Source organism: Bufo gargarizans, chromosome 2, assembly GCF_014858855.1.
Source record: "Bufo gargarizans isolate SCDJY-AF-19 chromosome 2, ASM1485885v1, whole genome shotgun sequence".
Taxonomy (NCBI): domain Eukaryota; kingdom Metazoa; phylum Chordata; class Amphibia; order Anura; family Bufonidae; genus Bufo; species Bufo gargarizans.
Window position 1 is genome coordinate 553,363,739 of NC_058081.1, and position 23,860 is coordinate 553,387,598.

The following is a 23,860-nucleotide window of genomic DNA, read 5'->3' on the forward strand; positions in this document are numbered from 1 at the left end:
AAAACACAAATTCAATTGCAAACTACAAAGTTCACAATTCAAATTCCATATTACAATCCAAATAGCATACCATACGAGATCATACTCAACTAATCTGCAAATAGTTACTGCTAACTGCATATTGCAAATTGAGACCAAATTCAGCAAGTGAACCTCAGATATACCTCTCAGAGAGATCATAAAGTGCTTAAATAACTTAAAGTGAGAGTACAGATATTCAAGAGAGAAATATATCCACCCCTCTATGTTGAATGATGATACTTTATTCAACACGTGTTATGTACATGGACTATCTGCTGCGGAGGCGGCAGTGTTATAAGAAGAAAAGTTGAAGTTAATAAAGAAGTTCATTGAAGCATTTGGTGTGCTCTTTAAACCTACTGTTTCCATAGAACGGCGCTAGAGGAATTACAGAGTAACAGTCTGGTTAGACTAAAAGTCAGAGATATCAAAATTCTTCTAATGCCACAGTGCAAAAGGCACTTCATAGTCCTGTGCCTGCCACAACCCTCTATTATAAAATCGATCTGTTTCAGAGTACTATTGAATTGTAATTGGCTTTTCAATGCCTGTATCCCTTGATGGTGATCAATGTTTGTATAAAGTGAATTTACGTCCAGCGTTCCGAATATCCAATGATCTTGGACCTCTAATTTTTCAAGGGTAGATATGATGTCTGTAGTATCTATGTAGGACGGGATCTGTTTCACTGTAGGTTGCAATAATCTATGTATTGTGATAGATTTGATGATATTGAGCCAATTCTGGAAATTGTGGGTCTCCCTGGTGGTTCAGTATAGTTTTTATAAATTTTAGGGATGCAATACAAAACCGGCAGTCGTTTTGGTGTTCTAATTATGTATTTGTATTCATGTTCGAAGAGGATTCCCTCGTCGAAGCCCTTATCACAGTAAATTTTCAATTCATTTTGATATTGGAGGGTGGGACCTTTAATATTTTATATGTATCTGGATCGGACAGTTGACGTTTGCATTCTCCATCCTACTAATCAGAATTCAATAGCAACCCCCCTTATTGGCTGGCCTAATAACAATGTTGTTCTGAGCTTGTAGCTGTCTGATAGCTTCTCTCTCTTGTCTTGTTAGATTATCAAATATTATATTACTTTTTCTTTTTTCTTTTTATCTGATTCAATATTTCGATGGAATGTAGCTATTTTTGGTCCTATCTCTTGTCTGGGATATTACTTGGATTTTTCTTTAAGATCTGTATGCTCATATTCATATTGATTTGTATTTCCTGGTGCTATTGGGTTCCTCATATAATATTTATTTTAAGCACACTTTTCTCACAAACTTCTCTATACCAATATACGTGGGAAATTTATCTAATTTATTAGTTGGTGAAAATTTCAATCCTTTGTTTAGGAGACTAATCTGTGCTAGTGAAAGTGAGATATTGCTAAGATTAACTACAGGGTTTTCTTCTATGGTCGTTTTCGATATTGTCTGTTTGTCTCTTCCTTGTGCGACCTCCTCTGCATGTCTTTTTGTGCATGGCGGTGTTTTGTTGAGTGTCATTTTTTTGTGTGTTTCCTCCTGATAGTGTTCTTTGTTTCGATGAACGAAAGGCTAGTTGTTCTCTATCCTCTCCCTGTGGTTGTTATATGTTTGTCTCAAGTTGTATTTGTGTGATTGTGGTTGTACCCTTGTGTATCTCCTATCGGGAGAGTGTTGTTGTGCATATCTTATTCTCGGTCTGTGGTGAGGTGGAGTCTGATCTAAAAAATGTTGTGTTGATAATGACTCAAACCTATTGGTGGTTGGTACAATATATTGATTGTATGGATAATGATCATTTTCATTATATGTGTGATAATCATTTTTATTTTTATTTAGATTTGTGTATGTTTGTTGCATCCTCTTCTATGTCCTCATTAATTGTTTTCTCCACAATTTCTTTTCATATTTTTTTCTGAATAGCTAACTGTATGTTCTTTTTGTACATTTTTTTTTTTTTTTATTATATTCAGTTCTAGGGTGTCCAATCCTTTGCAAATCCTCTCTTGCCATTTAATGTATGTTTCATGTGGAAGTTTATCAATTGATTCTTACACACACACATATATATATACAGACGTGGACAAAATTGTTGGTACCCTTTGGTCAATGAAAGAAAAAGTCACAATGGTCACAGAAATAACTTTAATCTGACAAAAGTAATAATAAATTAAAATTCTATAAATGTTAACCAATGAAAGTCAGACATTGTTTTTCAACCATGCTTCAACAGAATTATGTAAAAAAATAAACTCATGAAACAGGCATGGACAAAAATGATGGTACCCCTAGAAAACACAGAACATAATGTGACCAAAGGGACATGTTAATTCAAGGTGTGTCCACTAATTAGCATCACAGGTGTCTACAACCTTGTAATCAGCCATTGGGCCTATATATATGGCTCCAGGTAATCACTGTGTTGTTTGGTGATATGGTGTGTACCACACTCGACATGGACCAGAGGAAGCAAAGGAAAGAGCTGTCTCAAGAGATCAGAAAGAAAATTATAGACAAGCATGTTAAAGGTAAAGGCTATAAGACCATCTCCAAGCAACTAGATGTTCCTGTGAGTACAGTTGCACATATTATTCATAAGTTTAAGATCCATGGGACTGTAGCCAACCTCCCTGGACGTGGCCGCAGGAGGAAAATTGATGACAAATCTAAGAGACGGATAATCCGAATGGTAACAAAAGAGCCTAGAAAGACTTCTAAAGAGATTCAAGGTGAACTTCATGCTCAAGGAACATCAGTGTCAGATCGCACCATCCGTCGTTGTTTGAGCCAAAGTGGACTACATGGGAGACGACCAAGGAGGACACCATTGTTGAAAACGAATCATAAAAAAGCAAGACTGGAATATGCCAAACTACATGTTGACAAGCCACAAAGCTTCTGGGAGAATGTCCTGTGGACAGATGAGACAAAAATCGAAGTTTTTGCCAAGGCACATCAGCTGTATGTTCACAGACGAAAAAATGAAGCATATCAAGAAAAGAACACTGTCCCTACTGTGAAACATGGAGGAGGCTCTGTTATGTTCTGGGGCTGCTTTGCTGCGTCTGGCACAGGGTGTCTTGAATCTGTGCAGGGTACAATGAAATCTCAAGACTATCAAGGAATTCTAGAGAGAAATGTACTAGCCAGTGTCAGAAAGCTTGGTCTCAGTCGCAGGTCATGGGTCTTGCAACAGGACAATGACCCAAAACACACCGCTAAAAACACCCAAGAATGGCTAAGAGGAAAAAATTGGACTATTCTAAAGTGGCCTTCTATGAGCCCTGACCTCAATCCTATTGAGCATCTTTGGAAGGAGCTGAAACATGCAGTCTGGAAAAGGCACCCTTCAAACCGGACACAACTGGAGCAGTTTGCTCATTAGGAGTGGGCCAAAATACCTGCTGAGAGGTGCAGATGTCTCATTGACAGTTACAGGAAGCGTTTGATTGCAGTGATTGCCTCAAAAGGTTGCGCAACAAAATATTAAGTTAGGGGTACCATCATTTTTGTCCATGCCTGTTTCATGAGTTTATTTTTTTACATAATTCTGTTGAAGCATGGTTGAAAAACAATGTCTGACTTTCATTGGTTAACATTTATAGAATTTTAATTTATTATTACTTTTGTCAGATTAAAGTTATTTCTGTGACCATTGTGACTTTTTCTTTCATTGACCAAAGGGTACCAACAATTTTGTCCACGTCTGTATATATATATATATATATATATATATATATATATATATCATATAGCCGAAGTCGCTTCGGACAAACTTTGTTTGAATGCTGTACAGAGATCAGTTTCCGTACAGCATGCAAATGTATGGACTCTGGCAAAGTAAAATTCATTATAACCGAAGTCTCACAAGACTTCAGTGAATAACTTCAGACTTCAATATTTAAAATTGAAAACCATTTTAAAAATGTAATCTGAAGTCGGCTTTGGTACCAAGGATTCAATGGTTCCTTTACGCCACAATCTGCGACTTTTCCTTGTTCACACCAGGTCTAAAAAAGTGGGTGCGGAAGGGGGCAGGTCAGCAGGCCCATCTCATTTACAATTTTCTATGCCTGTTTTAGGCATAGAAAATGGGCTAAACGTAAGACAGCAAGGGAGCTGTCTTACATTTAGAAGCGGCAGTGGCTGGAGCCTCTACGTAACTGCGGCATATCCACCACCAGTGTGGGGCTTTATTATATATATATATATATATATATATATATATACACAGTACAGACCAAAAGTTTGGACACACCTTCTCATTCAAAGAGTTTTCTTTATTTTCATGACTATGAAAATTGTAGATTCACACTGAAGGCATCAAAACTATGACATCAAAACTATGAATTAAAACATGTGGAATTATATATATAACAAAAACGTGTGAAACAACTGAAAATATGTCATATTCTAGGTTCTTCAAAGTAGCCACCTTTTGCTTTGATTACTGCTTTGCACACTCTTGGCATTCTCTTGATGAGTCACCTGAAATGGTTTTCACTTCACAGGTGTGCCCTGTCAGGTTTAATAAGTGGGATTTCTTGCCTTATAAATGGGGTTGGGACCATCAGTTGCGTTGAGGAGAAGTCAGGTGGATACACAGCTGATAGTCCTACTGAATAGACTGTTAGAATTTGTATTATGGCAAGAAAAAAGCAGCTAAGTAAAGAAAAACGAGTGGCCATCATTACTTTAAGAAATTAAGGTCAGTCAGTCCGAAAAATTGGGAAAATTTTGAAAGTAAGGGCTATTTGACCATGAAGGAGAGTGATGGGGTGCTGCACCAGATGACCTGGCCTCCACAGTCACCAGACCTGAACCCAATCGAGATGGTTTGGGGTGAGCTGGACCGCAGAGTGAAGGCAAAAGGGCCAACAAGTGCTAAGCATCTCTGGGAACTCCTTCAAGACTGTTGGAAGACCATTACAGGTGACTACCTCTTGAAGCTCATCAAGAGAATGCCAAGAGTGTGCAAAGCAGTAATCAAAGCAAAAGGTGGCTAATTTGAAGAACCTAGAATATGACATATTTTCAGTTGTTTCACACTTTTTTGTTATGTATATAATTCCACATGTGTTAATTCATAGTTTTGATGCCTTCATATAGTCATGAAAATAAAGAAAACTCTTTGAATGAGAAGGTGTGTCCAAACTTTTGGTCTGTACTGTATATCATTTGTGCCCCATAATCCCCAAAATCTATAAGAAATACAGGCAGTATTTTCGGCATCCATGGCATGTGGAGTCAGCATCATACACAATTCTTAGCATGTATTAGCATCTCACTGAAAATCCAGATACAGTTCATTGAACCCTGTAAAGGAAATACCAACAGTCTATGAAAGTATTCAGAGGAAACAGAGAAGGCACATGGATCCTACATAGCTGCATATACAAAACAGAAATGACTATAAAACATCTTCTTGTCTTGCAAGTTAAAAGGGCTTAAAGGGAGTCTTTCACCTAAACTGACCATTATAGAACACTAACACCATGTTCTGCATTATAGTCCCCATAATTGGAATGCTACTTACCGTATAGCTGTCCGTCGCTTATTTTCGCTAAAGAACACTTTTATTCAATATGTTAATTAGGTTCTGAAGGTGCCCAGGGGCGGCGTTCAAGCGGACGGTGCCCAGGCCCCTCGTCGCTTTTCATATGAAACCCCACCCTAGGTTCTTTAGAAATCCCGTGCCGTTCACGAGATTCGCCGCTCCTGTGCACTTCATTCACCATTATGGGCAGAGGCACAAGAGCGTTTAATGCGCATGTGGCGGCCCATACATCTAGCCGGCCTTGTGCCTCTGCCCATAATGGTGAATGAAGTTCGCAGGCGTTGGATTTCTGAAGAACCTAGGGCAGGCCAGAGGGTTGAAAGGGGAGGGGTTTCATATGAAAAGCGACAAGGGGCCTGGGCACCGGCCGCTTGAACGCCGCCCCTAGGCACCTTCAGAACCTAATTAAGATATTTAATAAAAGTGTTCTTTAGCAAAAATAAGTGATGGACAGCTATACTGTAAGAAGCATTCCAATATGGGGACTATAATGCAGATCATGGTGTTAGTGTTCTATTATGGTAAGTTTAGGTAAGACTCCCTTTAACCTGTTTGGGACACAAGACGTACCGGTACAGCATGTTGTCCCGGTACTTAAGGACACATGACATACCGGTACATGACATACCGGTACATGACATACCGGTACGTCATGTGTATTTCCGATCACCGCCGCCCGGCGGGCGGTGATCGGAACAAGGTGCCTGCTCAAATCATTGAGCAGGCACCTTGGCTAAATGCGCGGGGGGGGGGGGGTCCTGTGACCCCCAGGTCGGCGATCGCCGCAAACCGCAGGTCAATTTAGACCTGCGGTTTGCGGCTTTTTATGGTGTGGCGGGCGCAGGTGCCATCGGGTCTCCGTGGGGCTGTAGGGGGAACCCGATGGCATGGAAGGCAGCACGCTGCCTTCCGGTGACGAGCCTGTGAGATCCAGCCCCCTGGATCTCACAGGCCGGAAGCTGTATGAGTAATACACACAGTATTACTCATACAGCCAATGCATTCCAATACAGAAGTATTGGAATGCATTGTAAAGGATTGGACCCCCAAAAGTTGAAGTCCCAAAGTGGGACAAAAAATAAAGTGGAAAAAAATGGTTGGAAAAATAAAGTTTTCCCCCCAAAAAATTAAGTTTCAAGTAAAAATATACAAAAACGTAATTTTCCACAAATAAAGTTAAAAAAATTGGTAAAATATAGGGGGGAAAAAAGTATACACTGGTACACTATACAGGTATCGCTGCGTCCATATCGACCGTCTCTATAAACATATCACATAACCTAACCCCTCACATCATAAAAAGTGAAATCTGTCAAAAAAGTGAAATTTTTAAATTGTATCGCTATTTTCCATTAATTCTTGTGGAACACTCAAACAAAGTTTGTAAAATCAGCTTTGAATACCTTGAGGGGTGTAATTTCTAGAATGGGGTCATTTTTAGGTGGTTTCTATTATGTAAGCCTCACAAAGTGACTTCAGACCTGAACTGGTCCTTGAAAAGTGGGTTTTTCAGATTTGCTTCTAAACTTCTAAACCTTGTAACATCCCCTAAAAATAAAATATCATTCCCAAAATGATCCAAACATGAAGTAGACATATGGGGAATGTAAAATAATAACTATTTTTGTAGGTATTAATATGTATTATAGAAGTACAGAAATTTAAACGTGGAAATTTGCAAATTTTTCCACATTTTTTGCAAATTTGGTATTTTTTTTAAATAAATAAAAAAGATTTTTTTTTTTACTCCATTTTACCAGTGTCATGAAGTACAATATGTGCCGGAAAAAAAATCTCCGAATTTGCAACACCAAGCGGTCAAAAAGGTGTATGCTCCCCCAAATTAGTATCAATCTAACCGTCGCCTCATCCCGCAAAAAATAACCTACCTAAGACAATCGCCAAAAAATAAAAAAAAACTATGGCTCAGAATATAGAGACACTAAAACATTGTTTTTTGGTTTAAAAAATGCTGTTGATGTGTAAAACTTAAGTAAATAAAAAAAAGTAGACATATTAGGTATCGCCGCGTCCGTAATAACCTGCTTTATAAAAATACCACATGACCTAACCCCTCAGGTGAATACTGTAAAAAAATGTCAAAAAAGCAATTTTTTGGGTCACCTTACATCACAAAACGTGTAATAGCAAGCGATCAAAAAGTCATACGCACCCCAAAATAATGCGAAACTGTCATCTCATCCCACAAAAATCATACTCTACTTAAGACAATCGCCCAAAAGCTGAAAAAACTATATGGCTCTCAGACTATGGAGACACTAAAACATGATTTTTTTTGTTTAAAAAAAATAAAAAATTGTGAAAAACTTACATTGAAATAAATTGAAAAAAGTAGATATATTAGGTGTCATGGCGTTCGTAATAACCTGATCTATAAAAATATCACATGACCTAACCCCTTAGGTGAATATCGTAAAAAGTGTCAAAAATGCCATTTTTGTCACCTTACATCACAAAAAGTATAATAGCAGGCGTTCAAAAAGTCATATGCATCCTATAATAGTACAAATTAAAACGTCATCTCATTTCGAAAAAAATTAGACCCTAGACAAGACAGTCGCCCAAAAAATAAATAAAACAACGGCTTTCAGAATGTGGAGACACTAAAAAAATGTTTTTTTTCAAAAATGCTTTGTTATGTAAAACAAATAAACAGAACAGTCATATTTAGTATTGTCGCGTCTGTAACAACCTGCTCTATAAAAATATCACATGATCTAACCTGTGAGATGAATGTTGTAAATGAATAAAAACTGTGCCAAAACAGCTATTTCTTGTTACATTGCCTCACAAAGTGTAATATAGAGCAACCAAAAATCATATGTACCCTAAAATAGTACAAACAAAACTGCCACCTTATCCCGTAGTTTCCAAAATGGGGTCCCTTTTTTGGAATTTCTACTCTAGGGGTGCAACAGGGGGGCTTCAAATGGGACATGGCGTCAAAACCAATCCAGCAAAATCTGCCTTCCAAAAACCATATGGCGTTCATTTCCTTCTGCACAATGCTGTGTGTCCGTACAGCAGTTTACGACCACATATGGGGTGTTTCTGTAAACTACAGAATCAGGGCAATAAAAATTTAGTTTTGTTTGACTGTTAACCCTTGCTTTGTAACTGGAAACAATGGATTAAAATGGAAAATCTGGCAAAAAAGTGAAATTATGAAATTTCATCTCCATTTTCCATTAATTCTTGTGGAACACCTAAAGGGTTAACAAAGTTTGTAAAATCAGTTTTGCATTCCTTGAGCGGTGTAGTTCCTAAAATGGGGTCATTTTTGGGTGATTTCTATTATGTAAGCCTCACAAAGTGACTTCAGACCTGAACTGGTCCTTAAAAAGTCGGTTTTGCAAATTTTCAAAAATTTTAAGATTTGCTTCTAAGCCTTCTAAAGTTCCCCAAAAATAAAATGCACAAAATGATCTAAACATGTAGTAAACATATGGGAAATGTAAAGTAATAACTATTTTTGGAGGTATTACTATCTATTCTAAAAGTAGAGAAACTGAAATTTGGAAATTTGCTAATTTTTTAAAATATTTAGTTAATTTGTTTTTTTTTATAAATAAAAATTAAAAAATGTTTAACTCAATTTTAGCACTGTTATGAAGTACAATATGTGACGAGAAAGCAATCTTAGAATGGCCAGGAACTTTAAAACGCTTTTACTTATATCACCACATAAAGTGACACATGTCAAATTTGCAAAAAATGGCCTGGTCCTCAAGGTGAAAAATGGCAGGGTCCTGAAGGGGTTAAAGTAGGACTGAACTGTATAACAACCGGATGGTCGCAATCATAATATTATGAAGCATGTATCAAGAATGGCAGATAACGTGCATGCAGGAGTAGTAAATCACAGTAAGATGACAAACCGAAAGACGATGGCAAAAATGGAAGGAGTTGTCGGTGAGGTAATGGAGCAGAGAGATGAAGATGATAGTCAGGTAATCAGGTACCGTAGATAGCGATAATACAATAATTGGCCCTTATATAAAACCATCCTTGAATACTAGTCCTCAAACCAAACACCAATGACAGTCACTGTAAAATATTAAGTCGTCCTATCAGTGATTGACAGCTCTCTCTATAGACACAGTCATAGAGGGAAGGCTGTCAATCACTGAGAGGACCGTCTCCTTGACTTCAAAACTCAGATTGAGAAGGAATGTAAATGAATGAAATACAAGTTATACTGAATCTTTTCCAACAAAACTTTGTATCAATCTGTTCAGCTCCTCCGGCTCTATAACATGTCTGCAGCTCAGACACCATATTCAGTATGAAAGAGTTCCTTTAAATTCAGGAGGCCACCTGCAGCTTCCCAGCGGGTACATAAGTCAGGTACATATGTACCTGTCACATCCAGCTTTAACACTGGGAGCGTCAGGGCATCAGCCCACTGATAATGTTCTTGGTGAGGTCAATCACTAGGTAATGGCTTCACACTTTCCACAGTCTCACAAGTCCACTGCCTTGTGATAACATCTGATTTAGCTCTGTTCTTTAACCCCTTAAGGACACAGGGCGTACCGGTACGCCCTATTTCCCGAGTCCTTAAGGACCAAGGGCGTACCGGTACGTCCTGACTTAAAATCGGCATTCCGGCGCCGCGGGGGTTAATCGGAACGGGATTTCGGCTGAAATCATTCAGCCGGCATCCCGTAACAACGCAGGGGGGGGTCATTTGACCCCCCCGTATCGGCGATCGCAGAAAACCGCAGGTCAATTCAGACCTGCGGTTTTCTGCGTTTCCGGTCCATTCGGGTGTCCGGTGACCCGATGAACCGGAAAAAGACTGCGATCGGTGGCGTAATTATACACCACCAATCGCAGTCCGAGGATTTGAGGAGGCGGTGCTGGCCCTGGTGCTGAACACTGCTGTCCAGGGTGCTGATTGGTGCAGGGGAGAGAGGCGCGAGATTCAAACTTCCTGCGCTCCTCTCTCCCCTCCTCTTCCTGTTCTGCACGAGCACCCGGCAGCATCGTCCAGCACCAGCTCCTGTGTCCCCCTAATCGCCATCCATCACCCTCCTGCACCCATCGCCACCCAGGTAGGTTAGGGTCAGTGAGGGAGAGGCATCGTTAGGCAGGGAAAGAAGGGAAAAGTTAGTTAGGAAAAAAAAAAAAAAAAAAAAACTTTTAACTTTTACACAAAACTTTTTTTGATCCATCTAACAGACCCCAGACCCCCCCCTGCCACTTGCCCCCCCCTACCAGCCCCCCACCACCACCAGCCCCCCCACCCCCTCCACCCATCCCCCCACCACTCCCCCCAACCCCCCCCCCCACCACCACCACTAGCCCCCTCACCACCACTTTTTTTCTGCGTTCGCTGACTGGTCGGCACTTTTTAGCGTCCGTCCACTGTTAGCGCATCGCCTGCCCCACCGCTGATCAGCGTTGTACCGCTAATCAGCAACTTTTTTTTTTTCCTAACACTTGCCCTTTTTTCCTTTTTTTAGTACGCGAACACCCGTTGCCCCCACACACACGCACATATAATAAAGTTTTACACACACGCACACCTACACGCACACACACCCATGGCCCGCCGGGTGTTCTCGGCCGAGGAGGCATATGCCCAGATTGCCTCCGACTCCGAGAGCCCCAGTGAGGATGAGGATGACCCCACATTCCTCTTATCATCAGCATCCTCCTCATCATCATCGGATGACGATGAGCCACCAAGGCGGCGGAGACGCCGCCAGGCGGAGCCAGGGGCCGCACATGCTAGGGATCCTGTGGCCCACCCTAGTACGAGCCGCCCTGGGGTTCGTACTGGTTTCCCGGCCCACCAAATAAGTTCACCGGAGACCCCTGCCGATGAACTTAGCTGGTGTCCCCCAGTGGACTTTGAGCCTGAGATTCCGGATTTCGCTGGCAATCCTGGAATCCAGATTCCCACAGTGGGGTTTACTGAAATTGACTATTTTAGTTTTTTTTTCAGTAACCCACTGGTGAATTTGATGGTGGAGCAGACGAATCTGTACGCCCAACAGTTCGTCGCTCAAAACCCAGGCTCAGTTTTGGCTAGACCCGGTGGCTGGACGCCGGTCAGTGCAGCCGAAATGAGGACATTTTGGGGCCTCGTGCTGCATATGGGTCTAGTCCAAAAACCCAGTGTCAGGCAATACTGGAGTGGGGACGTCCTGTACCAGACCCCACTGTACAGTATGGTCATGACACGCTCCCGTTTTGAGGCCATCCGGAAATGTCTGCATTATTCCGATAATGCAGCATGTCCACCCCGAGGTGATCCTGCCTATGACCGGCTGTATAAGATACGGCCTGTCATCGATCACTTTGGGGCCACATTTCAGCAGGCCTACGTACCTGGAAGGGAGGTCGCGGTTGATGAGTCGCTCATTGCGTTCAAGGGGAGACTCAGTTTCCGCCAATATATTCCCACAAAGCGAGCGAGGTATGGCGTGAAGCTATACAAAATTTGTGAGAGTACCTCAGGGTACACTTACAAATTTCGTGTGTACGAGGGGCGAGATTCCCGTATTCAACCCCCAGAATGTCCCCCCACTCTGGGTGTTAGCGGGAAACTCGTGTGGGACCTTATGTACCCACTGCTGGATAATGGTTACCACTTGTACGTGGATAACTTTTATACCAGCATTCCCTTGTTCAGGTCCCTTGCCGCCAGATCTACGTTCGCTTGTGGGACCGTGCGGAAAAATCAGCGCGGCCTCCCTGCCTACCCCCTCCAGGTACCTATCCCCAGGGGTGAGACCCGTGCACTTACCAGTGGAAACCTGTTGCTGGTCAGGTATAAGGACAAGAGGGATGTCCTTATGCTGTCCACAATCCACGGTAACGGCACCACCCCAGTCCCTGTGCGAGGTACCGCGGCAACGGTCCTCAAGCCCGATTGTATCGTCGACTACAATCGGTATATGGGAGGAGTTGATCTCTCGGATCAAGTCCTCACGCCATATAACGCCATGCGCAAAACCCGGGCATGGTACAAAAAAGTTGCGGTCTACTTGGTGCAGGTTGCCATGTACAACTCTTTTGTACTATCCCGAAGCGCTGGCAGCACAGGGACATTCCTCCAATTCTATGAGGCAGTCCTCAAGGACCTGATCTTTTCGGACCGGGAAAGAGCAGGCCGGAGTACCTCGGGAACTGGAGGCGCCCGGATCGTCCCTGGCCAACACTTTCCAGGTGTGGTCCCCCATACTGGAAAGAAGGGACGAACCCAAAAAAAGTGCAGAGTGTGTCGCAGGAGGGGGATACGGAAGGACACCACCACTCAGTGCGACACGTGCCCCGATCATCCGGGCCTCTGCGTTATCGATTGCTTCAGGGAGTATCACACTTCCATGGAGTACTAAATTTTTATAATCCCCAACAGTTCACTAGAGAACATAAAACACTATGGCTCTCAGACTTTGGAGACACGAAAACTATTTTTCTTTCCCCCAAAAATATTAGTTTTAGTGCAGGCATCCTCAAACTGCGGCCCTCCAGATGTTGTAAAACTATAACTCCCAGCATGCCCAGACAACCTACAGCCATCAGCAGGGCATGGTGGGAATTGTAGTTTTACAACATCTGGAGGGCCGCAGTTTTAGGATGCCTGCTTAGTGTCTCCAAAGTCTGAGAGCCATACATATTGGGCATCGTCGCGTGCGTAAAAGTCGTCGCTATAAAAATAACTTTTGACCAAACGCCTCGGATGAACGGTGTTAAAAATATAAAATAAAAACGGTGCCAAAACACCTATTTTTGGGCAAAATTTCAATTTAAATCCATTTTGCCGGTAATAAAGCAAGGGTTAACAGCCAAACAAAACTAAATATTTATTGCCCCGATTCTGTCGTTTGCAGAAACACCCCATATGTGGTCGTAAATGGCTATATAGCCGCACGGCAGGGCATAGAACGAAGGGAACGCCATACGGTTTCTGGAAGGCAGATTTTGATGGACAGTTTTTTTTTTGACACCATGTCCCATTAGAAGCCCCCCCTGATGTAGCCCAGACTAGAAACTCCAAAAAAGTGACCCCATCTAAGAAACTACACCCCTCAAGGTATTCAAAAGTTACTTTACAAACTATGTTAACCCTTTAGGTGTTCCACAAAACTAAATAGCGAATGTAGAAACAATTTTAGATTTTAATTTTTTTGTTACATTGCCTCAAAAAAGAGTAATATAGAGCAACCAAATATCAAATTTACCCCAAAAATAGTCCCAAAACAACAACCACCTTATCCCGTAGTTTCCTAGATGGGGTCACTTTTATGGAGTTTCTACTCTAGGGGTGCATCAGGGGGCTTGAAAGGGTACATGGTGTAAATAAACCAGTCCAGCAAAATCTGCCTTCCAAAAACCATATGGCGTTCCCCTTCTTCTATGTCCTGCCGTTTAGCCAAATAGTAGTTTACCACCACATATGGGGTGTTTCTGCAAACTACAGAATCAGGGCAACCCATTTTGAGTGTTGTTTGGCAGTTAACCCTTGTTTTACTCCTAGAAAAAATTGATTATATTGGAAAATTTTCCAAAAAATTGAAATTTCATAATTGTTTCTCCATCTGCCATTAACTCTTGTGGAACACCTAAAGGGTTAACAAAGTTTGTAAACCCAGTTTTGAATACCTTGAGGGGTGTACTTTCTTAGATGGAGTCACTTTTTTGAAATTTCTATTCTAGGGGTGCAACAGGGGGCTTCAAATGGGACATGGTATAAACAAAACCAGTCCTGCAAAATCTGCCTTCCAAAACCCATATGGTGTTCCCCTCCTTCTATGTGCTACCGTTCGGCCAAACAGTAGTTTACGACCACATATGGGGTGTTTTTGCAAACTACAGAATCAGGGCAACCCATTTTGAGTGTTGTTTGGCAGTTAACCCTTGTTTTACTCCTAGAAAAAATTGATTATATTGGAAAATTTTCCAAAAAATTGAAATTTCATAATTGTTTCTCCATCTGCCATTAACTCTTGTGGAACACCTAAAGGGTTAACAAAGTTTGTAAACCCAGTTTTGAATACCTTGAGGGGTGTACTTTCTTAGATGGAGTCACTTTTTTGAAATTTCTATTCTAGGGGTGCAACAGGGGGCTTCAAATGGGACATGGTATAAACAAAACCAGTCCTGCAAAATCTGCCTTCCAAAACCCATATGGTGTTCCCCTCCTTCTATGTGCTACCGTTCGGCCAAACAGTAGTTTACGACCACATATGGGGTGTTTTTGCAAACTACAGAATCAGGGCAACCCATTTTGAGTGTTGTTTGGCAGTTAACCCTTATTTTACTCCTGGAAAAAATTTATTATATTGGAAAATTTTCCAAAAAATAGAAATTTCAAAATTGTTTCTCCATCTGCCATTAACTCTTGTGGAACACCTAAAGGGTTAATAAAGTTTGAAAAAACAGTTTTGAATACCTTGAGGGGTGTAGTTTCTAGAATGGGGTCATTTTTGGGAGGTTTCTATTATCTAAGCCTCACAATATGACTTCAAACCTGAACTGGTCCATAAAAAGTGGGATTTTGAAGATTTCTCAAAAATTTCAAAATTTGCTTCTAAACTTCTAAGCCTTGTAACATCCCCAAAAAATAAAATATCATTCCCAAAATGCTACAAACATGAAGTAGACATATGGGGAATGTAAAGTCATCACAATTTTTGGGGGTATTACTATGTATTACAGAAGTAGAGAAACTGAAACTTTGAAATTTGCTAATTTTTCAAAATTTTTGGTAAAAAATGTATTTTTTTATGCAAAAAAAATAACTTTTTTGACCCAATTTTAGCAGTGTCATGAAGTACAATATGTGACGAAAAAACAATCTCAGAACGGCCTGGGTAAGTCAAAGCGTTTGAAAGTTATGAGCACTTAAAGTGACACTGGTCAGATTTGCAAAAAATGGCCCGGTCCTTAAGGTGAAAATGAGCCCGGTCCTTAAGGGGTTAAATTGCACATCCAAGCTCCCACTGCCTCCACCTCAAAAGCATTTCTTGTATGCGCCCTTTCCTCAACCAATTAAGCAAAAATGATAGTGCATGCTCTCATCATCTCCGGCCTAGACTACTGACTGCTGGCTTTGCACAGACAAACTCTACAAAATTAATTTTTGCTAATTTTGTTTGCAGTTTTTTATCGCATGGCTCTTCTCCATTGTGCTACATATCAGTCTCCAACAAATACATATTTATTTTTGTTGTAGAATTGTTTTTATTTCAAAATGAGCGATGGAAGGAAAAGGGATTATTTGAGTCCTAACATAGGTGACAATCTCCTAAATGCTCTGACAGTGTTAGAAATTTAAAATGACCTGGTCAAGTCTCTGAATTAGGATGATATAATTGACCATTTATTAGCCCAAAGAAGCATGTTGTAAGAAGTTTTATATAGTGTGCACAAATATTTTTTGAGCTTGGTTGTCACAGTTTAGACAAAATATTCCCAAACTGCACCAGATATCTAAAGTGTATAGCCCTGACAAGGGGACATCCATGTGGTGTTTTTCTACACTACTATAGAAGGGGATTCTTTACAGTTAGAACAGTGAGGATATGGAACTTTTCAACACAGGAATATTTTTATGGTTAGTTCCCTGAGACGGGCCTAGATGTATTTCTTGACAGGTTAAAGGGGTTGTCCAGGTTCAGAGCTGAACCCGGACATACCTGTAGCTGGCCAGCTAAGACCTGTCCTAGGTTGCTAACATAGCCTATATGTTTATACAGCTAGACCTGCCAATAACCTTAATACAGTTCCTATGTTTGTGTGCTAAAGACAAAAGCAGAGTTATTTACAGTGACTTAATGTTTGATGTCATATAACTGTTATATTTTGTGTTCACAGAAGCAGTATGCCTTAAGATTCATTATATAATGTTAGGTAAGCTCAATGACACAGCAGAAACAACAGAAAGCATAGAGTTAAACTGTTGTTGCTGGGCAAGAGTCTTAACCAATCACAACCGGCCTCACACATAGCAGGAGTTTTGACAAATTACAGCCAGCCTAACACACAGCTTGTGTGGGAAATTCCCCTAGCAGGAGCTACTAGAATCATTACACCAAAGGAGAGAAGCTGAACAGACATTCACTCCACTAAGACCTGTGTTTTATGGAAGCAGAAAGGCCAAAATAGGTATTTAGAACAGTTATATAATGTTCCTATTGGTAATGTAGTGATTATAACTGTACACTGAACTGGTTATATGTAGAGTTGAGCGAACCCGAACTGTAAAGTTTGGGTTTGTACCGAACTTTAGGTTTTTCGGCACCCGGACCCGAGCCAGAACATTTACGTAAAAGTTCAGTGTTCGGCGCTTTCATGGCTCTTTTTGAAAGGCTGCACAGCAGCCAATCAACAAGCGTCATACTACTTGCCCCAAAAGGCCATCACAGCCATGCCTACTATTGGCATGGCTGTGATTGGCCAACTGCAGCATGTAACCCAGCCTCTATTTAACCACTTCAGCCCCGCTAGGTGAAACCCCCTTCATGACCAGAGCACTTTTTACACTTCGGCACTACACTACTTTCACCGTTTATCGCTCGGTCATGCAACTTACCACCCAAATGAATTTTACCTCCTTTTCTTCTCACTAATGGAGCTTTCATTTGGTGGTATTTCATTGCTGCTGGCATTTTTACTTTTTTTGTGATTAATCAAAATGTAACGATTTTTTTGCAAAAAAATGACATTTTTCACTTTCAGCTGTAAAATTTTGCAAAAAAAACGACATCCATATATAAATTTTTCGCCAAATTTATTGTTCTACATGTCTTTGATAAAAAAAAAATGTTTGGGCAAAAAAAAAATGGTTTGGGTAAAAGTTATAGCATTTACAAACTATGGTACAAAAATGTGAATTTCCGCTTTTTGAAACAGCTCTGACTTTCTGAGCACCTGTCATGTTTCCTGAGGTTCTACAATGCCCAAACAGTAGAAAAACCCCACAAATGACCCCATTTCGGAAAGTAGACACCCTAAGGTATTCGCTGATGGGCATAGTGAGTTCATAGAACTTTTTATTTTTTGTCACAAGTTAGCGGAAAATGATGATGATTTTATTTTTTTTATTTTTTCTTACAAAGTCTCATATTCCACTAACTTGCGACAAAAAAAAAAAATTCTAGGAACTCACCATGCCCCTCACAGAATACCTTGGGGTGTCTTCTTTCCAAAATGGGGTCACTTGTGGGGTAGTTATACTGCCCTGGCAATTTAGGGGCCCAAATGTGTGAGAAGAACTTTGCAATCAAAATGTGTAAAAAATGACCGGTGAAATCCAAAAGGTGCACTTTGGAATATGCGCCCCTTTGCCCACCTTGGCAGCAAAAAAGTGTGACACATCTGGTATCGCCATACTCAGGAGAAGTTGGGGAATGTGTTTTGGGGTGTCATTTTACATATACCCATGCTGGGTGAGAAAAATATCTTGGTCAAATGCCAACTTTGTATAAAAAAATTGGAAAAGTTGTCTTTTGCCAAGATATTTCTCTCATCCAGCATGGGTATATGTAAAATGACACCCCAAAACACATTCCCCAACTTCTCCTGAGTACGGCGATACCAGATGTGTGACACTTTTTTGCAGCCAAGGTGGGCAAAGGGGCACACATTCCAAAGTGCACCTTTCGGATTTTGCAGGCCATTTTTTACACATTTTGATTGCAAGGTACTTCTCACACATTTGGGCCCCTAAATTGCCAGGGCAGTATAACTACGCCACAAGTGACCCCATTTTGGAAAGAAGACACCCTAAGGTATTCCGTGAGGGGCATGGCGAGTTCCTAGAATTTTTTATTTTTTGTCACAAGTTAGCGGAAAATGATGATGATTTTATTTTTTTTATTTTTTCTTACAAAGTCTCATATTCCACTAACTTGCGACAAAAAATAAAAAGTTCTAGGAACTCACCATGCCCCTCACAGAATACCTTGGGGTGTCTTCTTTCCAAAATGGGGTCACTTGTGGGGTAGTTATACTGCCCTGGCAATTTAGGGGCCCAAATGTGTGAGAAGAACTTTGCAATCAAAATGTGTAAAAAATGACCGGTGAAATCCAAAAGGTGCACTTTGGAATATGCGCCCCTTTGCCCACCTTGGCAGCAAAAAAGTGTGACACATCTGGTATCGCCGTACTCAGGAGAAGTTGGGGAATGTGTTTTGGGGTGTCATTTTACATATACCCATGCTGGGTGAGAAAAATATCTTGGTCAAATGCCAACTTTGTATAAAAAAATGGGAAAAGTTGTCTTTTGCCAAGATATTTCTCTCATCCAGCATGGGTATATGTAAAATGACACCCCAAAACACATTCCCCAACTTCTCCTGAGTACGGCGATACCAGATGTGTCACACTTTTTTGCAGCCAAGGTGGGCAAAGGGGCACACATTCCAAAGTGCACCTTTCGGATTTTGCAGGCCATTTTTTACACATTTTGATTGCAAGGTACTTCTCACACATTTGGGCCCCTAAATTGCCAGGGCAGTATAACTACGCCACAAGTGACCCCATTTTGGAAAGAAGACACCCCAAGGTATTCCGTGAGGGGCATGGCGAGTTCCTAGAATTTTTTATTTTTTGTCACAAGTTAGCGGAAAATGATGATTTTTTTTTTTTCCTCTTTTTTCCTTACAAAGTCTCATATTCCACTAACTTGCGACAAAAAATAAAAAATTCTAGGAACTCGCCATGCCCCTCACGGAATACCTTGGGGTGTCTTCTTTCCAAAATGGGGTCACTTGTGGCGTAGTTATACTGCCCTGGCAATTTAGGGGCCCATATGTGTGAGAAGTACTTTGCAATCAAAATCTGTAAAAAATGACCGGTGAAATCCGAAAGGTGCACTTTGGAATATGTGCCCCTTTGCCCACCTTGGCATCAAAAAAGTGTCACACATCTGGTATCGCCGTACTCAGGAGAAGTTGGGGAATGTGATTTGGGGTGTCATTTTACATATACCCATGCTGGGTGAGAGAAATATCTTGGCAAAAGACAACTTTTCCCATTTTTTTATACAAAGTTGGCATTTGACCAAGATATTTTTCTCACCCAGCATGGGTATATGTAAAATGACACCCCAAAACACATTGCCCAACTTCTCCTGAGTACGGCGATACCAGATGTGTCACACTTTTTTGCTGCCAAGGTGGGCAAAGGGGCACATATTCCAAAGTGCACCTTTCGGATTTTGCAGGGCATTTTTTACACATTTTGATTGCAAAGTTCTTCTCACACATTTGGGCCCCTAAATTGCCAGGGCAGTATAACTACCCCACAAGTGACCCCATTTTGGAAAGAAGACACCCCAAGGTATTCCGTGAGGGGCATGGCGAGTTCCTAGAATTTTTTATTTTTTGTCGCAAGTTAGTGGAATATGAGACTTTGTAAGGAAAAAAGAAAAAAAAAGAAAAATCATCATTTTCCGCTAAATTGTGACAAAAAATTAAAAATTCTAGGAACTCGCCGTGCCCCCCACGGAATACCTTGGGGTGTCTTCTTTCCAAAATGGGGTCACTTGTGGCGTAGTTATACTGCCCTGGCAATTTAGGGGCCCAAATGTGTAAGAAGTACCTTGCAATCAAAATGTGTAAAAAATGGCCTGCGAAATCCGAAAGGTGCCCCTTTGCCCACCTTGGCTGCAAAAAAGTGTCACACATGTGGTATCTCCGTACTCAGGAGAAGTTGGGCAATGTGTTTTGGGGGGTCATTTTACATATACCCATGCTGGGTGAGAGAAATATCTTGGCAAAAGACAACTTTTCCCATTTTTTTATACAAAGTTGGCATTTGACCAAGATATTTCTCTCACCCAGCATGGGTATATGTAAAATGACACCCCAAAACACATTCCCCAACTTCTCCTGAGTACGGCGATACCACATGTGTGACACTTTTTTGAAGCCTAGATGCGCAAAGGGGCCCAAATTCCTTTTAGGAGGGCATTTTTAGACATTTGGATCCCAGACTTCTTCTCACACTTTCGGGCCCCTAAAAAGCCAGGGCAGTATAAATACCCCACATGTGACCCCACTTTGGAAAGAAGACACCCCAAGGTATTCAATGAGGGGCCTGGCGAGTTCCTAGAAATTTTTTTTTTTGCATAAGTTAGCGGATATTGATTTTTTTTTTGTTTTTTTCTCACAAAGTCTCACTTTCCGCTAACTTAGGACAAAAATTTCAATCTTTCATGGACTCAATATGCCCCTCACGGAATACCTTGGGGTGTCTTCTTTCCGAAATGGGGTCACATGTGGGGTATTTATACTGCCCTGGCTTTTTAGGGGCCCTAAAGCGTGAGAAGAAGTCTGGAATATAAATGTCTAAAAATGTTTACGCATTTGGATTCCGTGAGGGGTATGGTGCGTCCATGTGAGATTTTATTTTTTGACACAAGTTAGTGGAATATGAGACTTTGTAAGAAAAAACAAAAACAAAAACAAACAAAAAATTTCCGCTAACTTGTGCCAAAAAAAAATGTCTGAATGGAGCCTTACCAGGGGGGGGTGATCAATGACAGGGGGGTGATCAATGACAGGGGGGTGATCACCCATATAGACTCCCTGATCACCCCCCTGTCATTGATCAGCCCCCCTGTAAGGCTCCATTCAGACATCCGCATGATTTTTTACGGATCCATGGATCCATGGATCGGATCCACAGAACGCATGCGGACGTCTGAATGGAGCCTTACAGGGGGGTTATCAATGACAGGGGGTGATCAGGGTAATCAGGGTGATCACCCCCCTGTCACTGATCACCCCCCCTGTAAGGCTCCATTCAGACATCCGGATGATTTTTTACGGATCCATGGATACATGGATCGGATCCACAGAACGCATGCGGACGTCTGAATGGAGCCTTACAGGGGGGTTATCAATGACAGGGGGTGATCAGGGTGATCACCCCCCTGTCACTGATCACCCCCCCTGTAAGGCTCCATTCAGACATCCGCATGATTTTTTACGGATCCATGGATACATGGATCGGATCCACAGAACGCATGCGGACGTCTGAATGGAGCCTTACAGGGGGGTTATCAATGACAGGGGGTGATCAGGGTGATCAGGGTGATCACCCCCCTGTCACTGATCACCCCCCCTGTAAGGCTCCATTCAGACATCCGCATGATTTTTTACGGATCCATGGATACATAGATCGGATCCACAAAACGCATGCGGACGTCTGAATGGAGCCTTACAGGGGGGTTATCAATGACAGGGGGTGATCAGGGTAATCAGGGTGATCACCCCCCTGTCACTGATCACCCCCCCTGTAAGGCTCCATTCAGACATCCGCATGATTTTTTACGGATCCATGGATACATGGATCGGATCCACAGAACGCATGCGGACGTCTGAATGGAGCCTTACAGGGGGGTTATCAATGACAGGGGGTGATCAGGGTAATCACCCCCCTGTCACTGATCACCCCCCCTGTAAGGCTCCATTCAGACGTCCGCATGATTTTTACGGATCCATGGATACATGGATCGGATCCACAGAACGCATGCGGACGTCTGAATGGAGCCTTACAGGGGGGTTATCAATGACAGGGGGTGATCAGGGTAATCAGGGTGATCACCCCCCTGTCACTGATCACCCCCCCTGTAAGGCTCCATTCAGACGTCCGCATGATTTTTACGGATCCATGGATCCATGGATCGGATCCACAGAACGCATGCGGACGTCTGAATGGAGCCTTACAGGGGGGTTATCAATGACAGGGGGTGATCAGGGTAATCAGGGTGATCACCCCCCTGTCACTGATCACCCCCCCTGTAAGGCTCCATTCAGACATCCGCATGATTTTTTACGGATCCATGGATACATGGATCGGATCCACAAAACGCATGCGGACGTCTGAATGGAGCCTTACAGGGGGGTTATCAATGACAGGGGGTGATCAGGGTAATCAGGGTGATCACCCCCCTGTCACTGATCACCCCCCTGTAAGGCTCCATTCAGACATCCGCATGATTTTTTACGGATCCATGGATACATGGATCGGATCCACAGAACGCATGCGGACGTCTGAATGGAGCCTTACAGGGGGGTTATCAATGACAGGGGGTGATCAGGGTAATCACCCCCCTGTCACTGATCACCCCCCCTGTAAGGCTCCATTCAGACGTCCGCATGATTTTTACGGATCCATGGATACATGGATCGGATCCACAGAACGCATGCGGACGTCTGAATGGAGCCTTACAGGGGGGTTATCAATGACAGGGGGTGATCAGGGTAATCAGGGTGATCACCCCCCTGTCACTGATCACCCCCCCTGTAAGGCTCCATTCAGACGTCCGCATGATTTTTACGGATCCATGGATCCATGGATCGGATCCACAGAACGCATGCGGACGTCTGAATGGAGCCTTACAGGGGGGTTATCAATGACAGGGGGTGATCAGGGTAATCAGGGTGATCACCCCCCTGTCACTGATCACCCCCCCTGTAAGGCTCCATTCAGACGTCCGCATGATTTTTACGGATCCATGGATACATGGATCGGATCCGTAAAAATCATGCGGACGTCTAAATGGAGCCTTACAGGGGGGTGATCAATGACAGGGGGGTGATCAATGACAGGGGGTGATCAGGGAGTGTATATGGGTGATCACCCGCCTGTCATTGATCACCCTCCCTGTAAGGCTCCATTCAGACGTCCGTATGCTTTTTGCGGATCCGATCCATGTATCCGTGGATCCGTAAAAATCATACGGACGTCTGAACGGAGCCTGACAGGGCGGTGATCAATGACAGGGCGGTGATCAATGACAGGGGGGTGATCAGGGAGTTTATATGGGGTGATCAGGGGTTTATAAGGGGTTAATAAGTGACGGGGGGGGGGGTGTAGTGTAGTGTAGTGTGGTGTTTGGTGGGACTGTACTGACCTACCTGAGTCCTCTGGTGGTCGATCCTAACAAAAGGGACCACCAGAGGACCAGGTAGGAGGTATATTAGACGCTGTTATGAAAACAGCGTCTAATATACCTGTTAGGGGTTAAAAAATTCGGATCTCCAGCCTGCCAGCGAGCGATCGCCGCTGGCAGGCTGGAGATCCACTCGCTTACTTTCCGTTCCTGTGAGCGCGCGCGTTCACAGGAAATCTCGCGTCTCGCGAGAAGACGCGTATATGCGTCCAGGAGGAGTAAAGCAACCACCTCCCGGACGCATATACGCGTACAGCGGTCGGGAGGTGGTTAAGCTGGAGTCACGTAGTTCCGCCCATCACTCTGCTCGTATTAGTGTAGGGAGAGGCTGCAGCTGCTGTG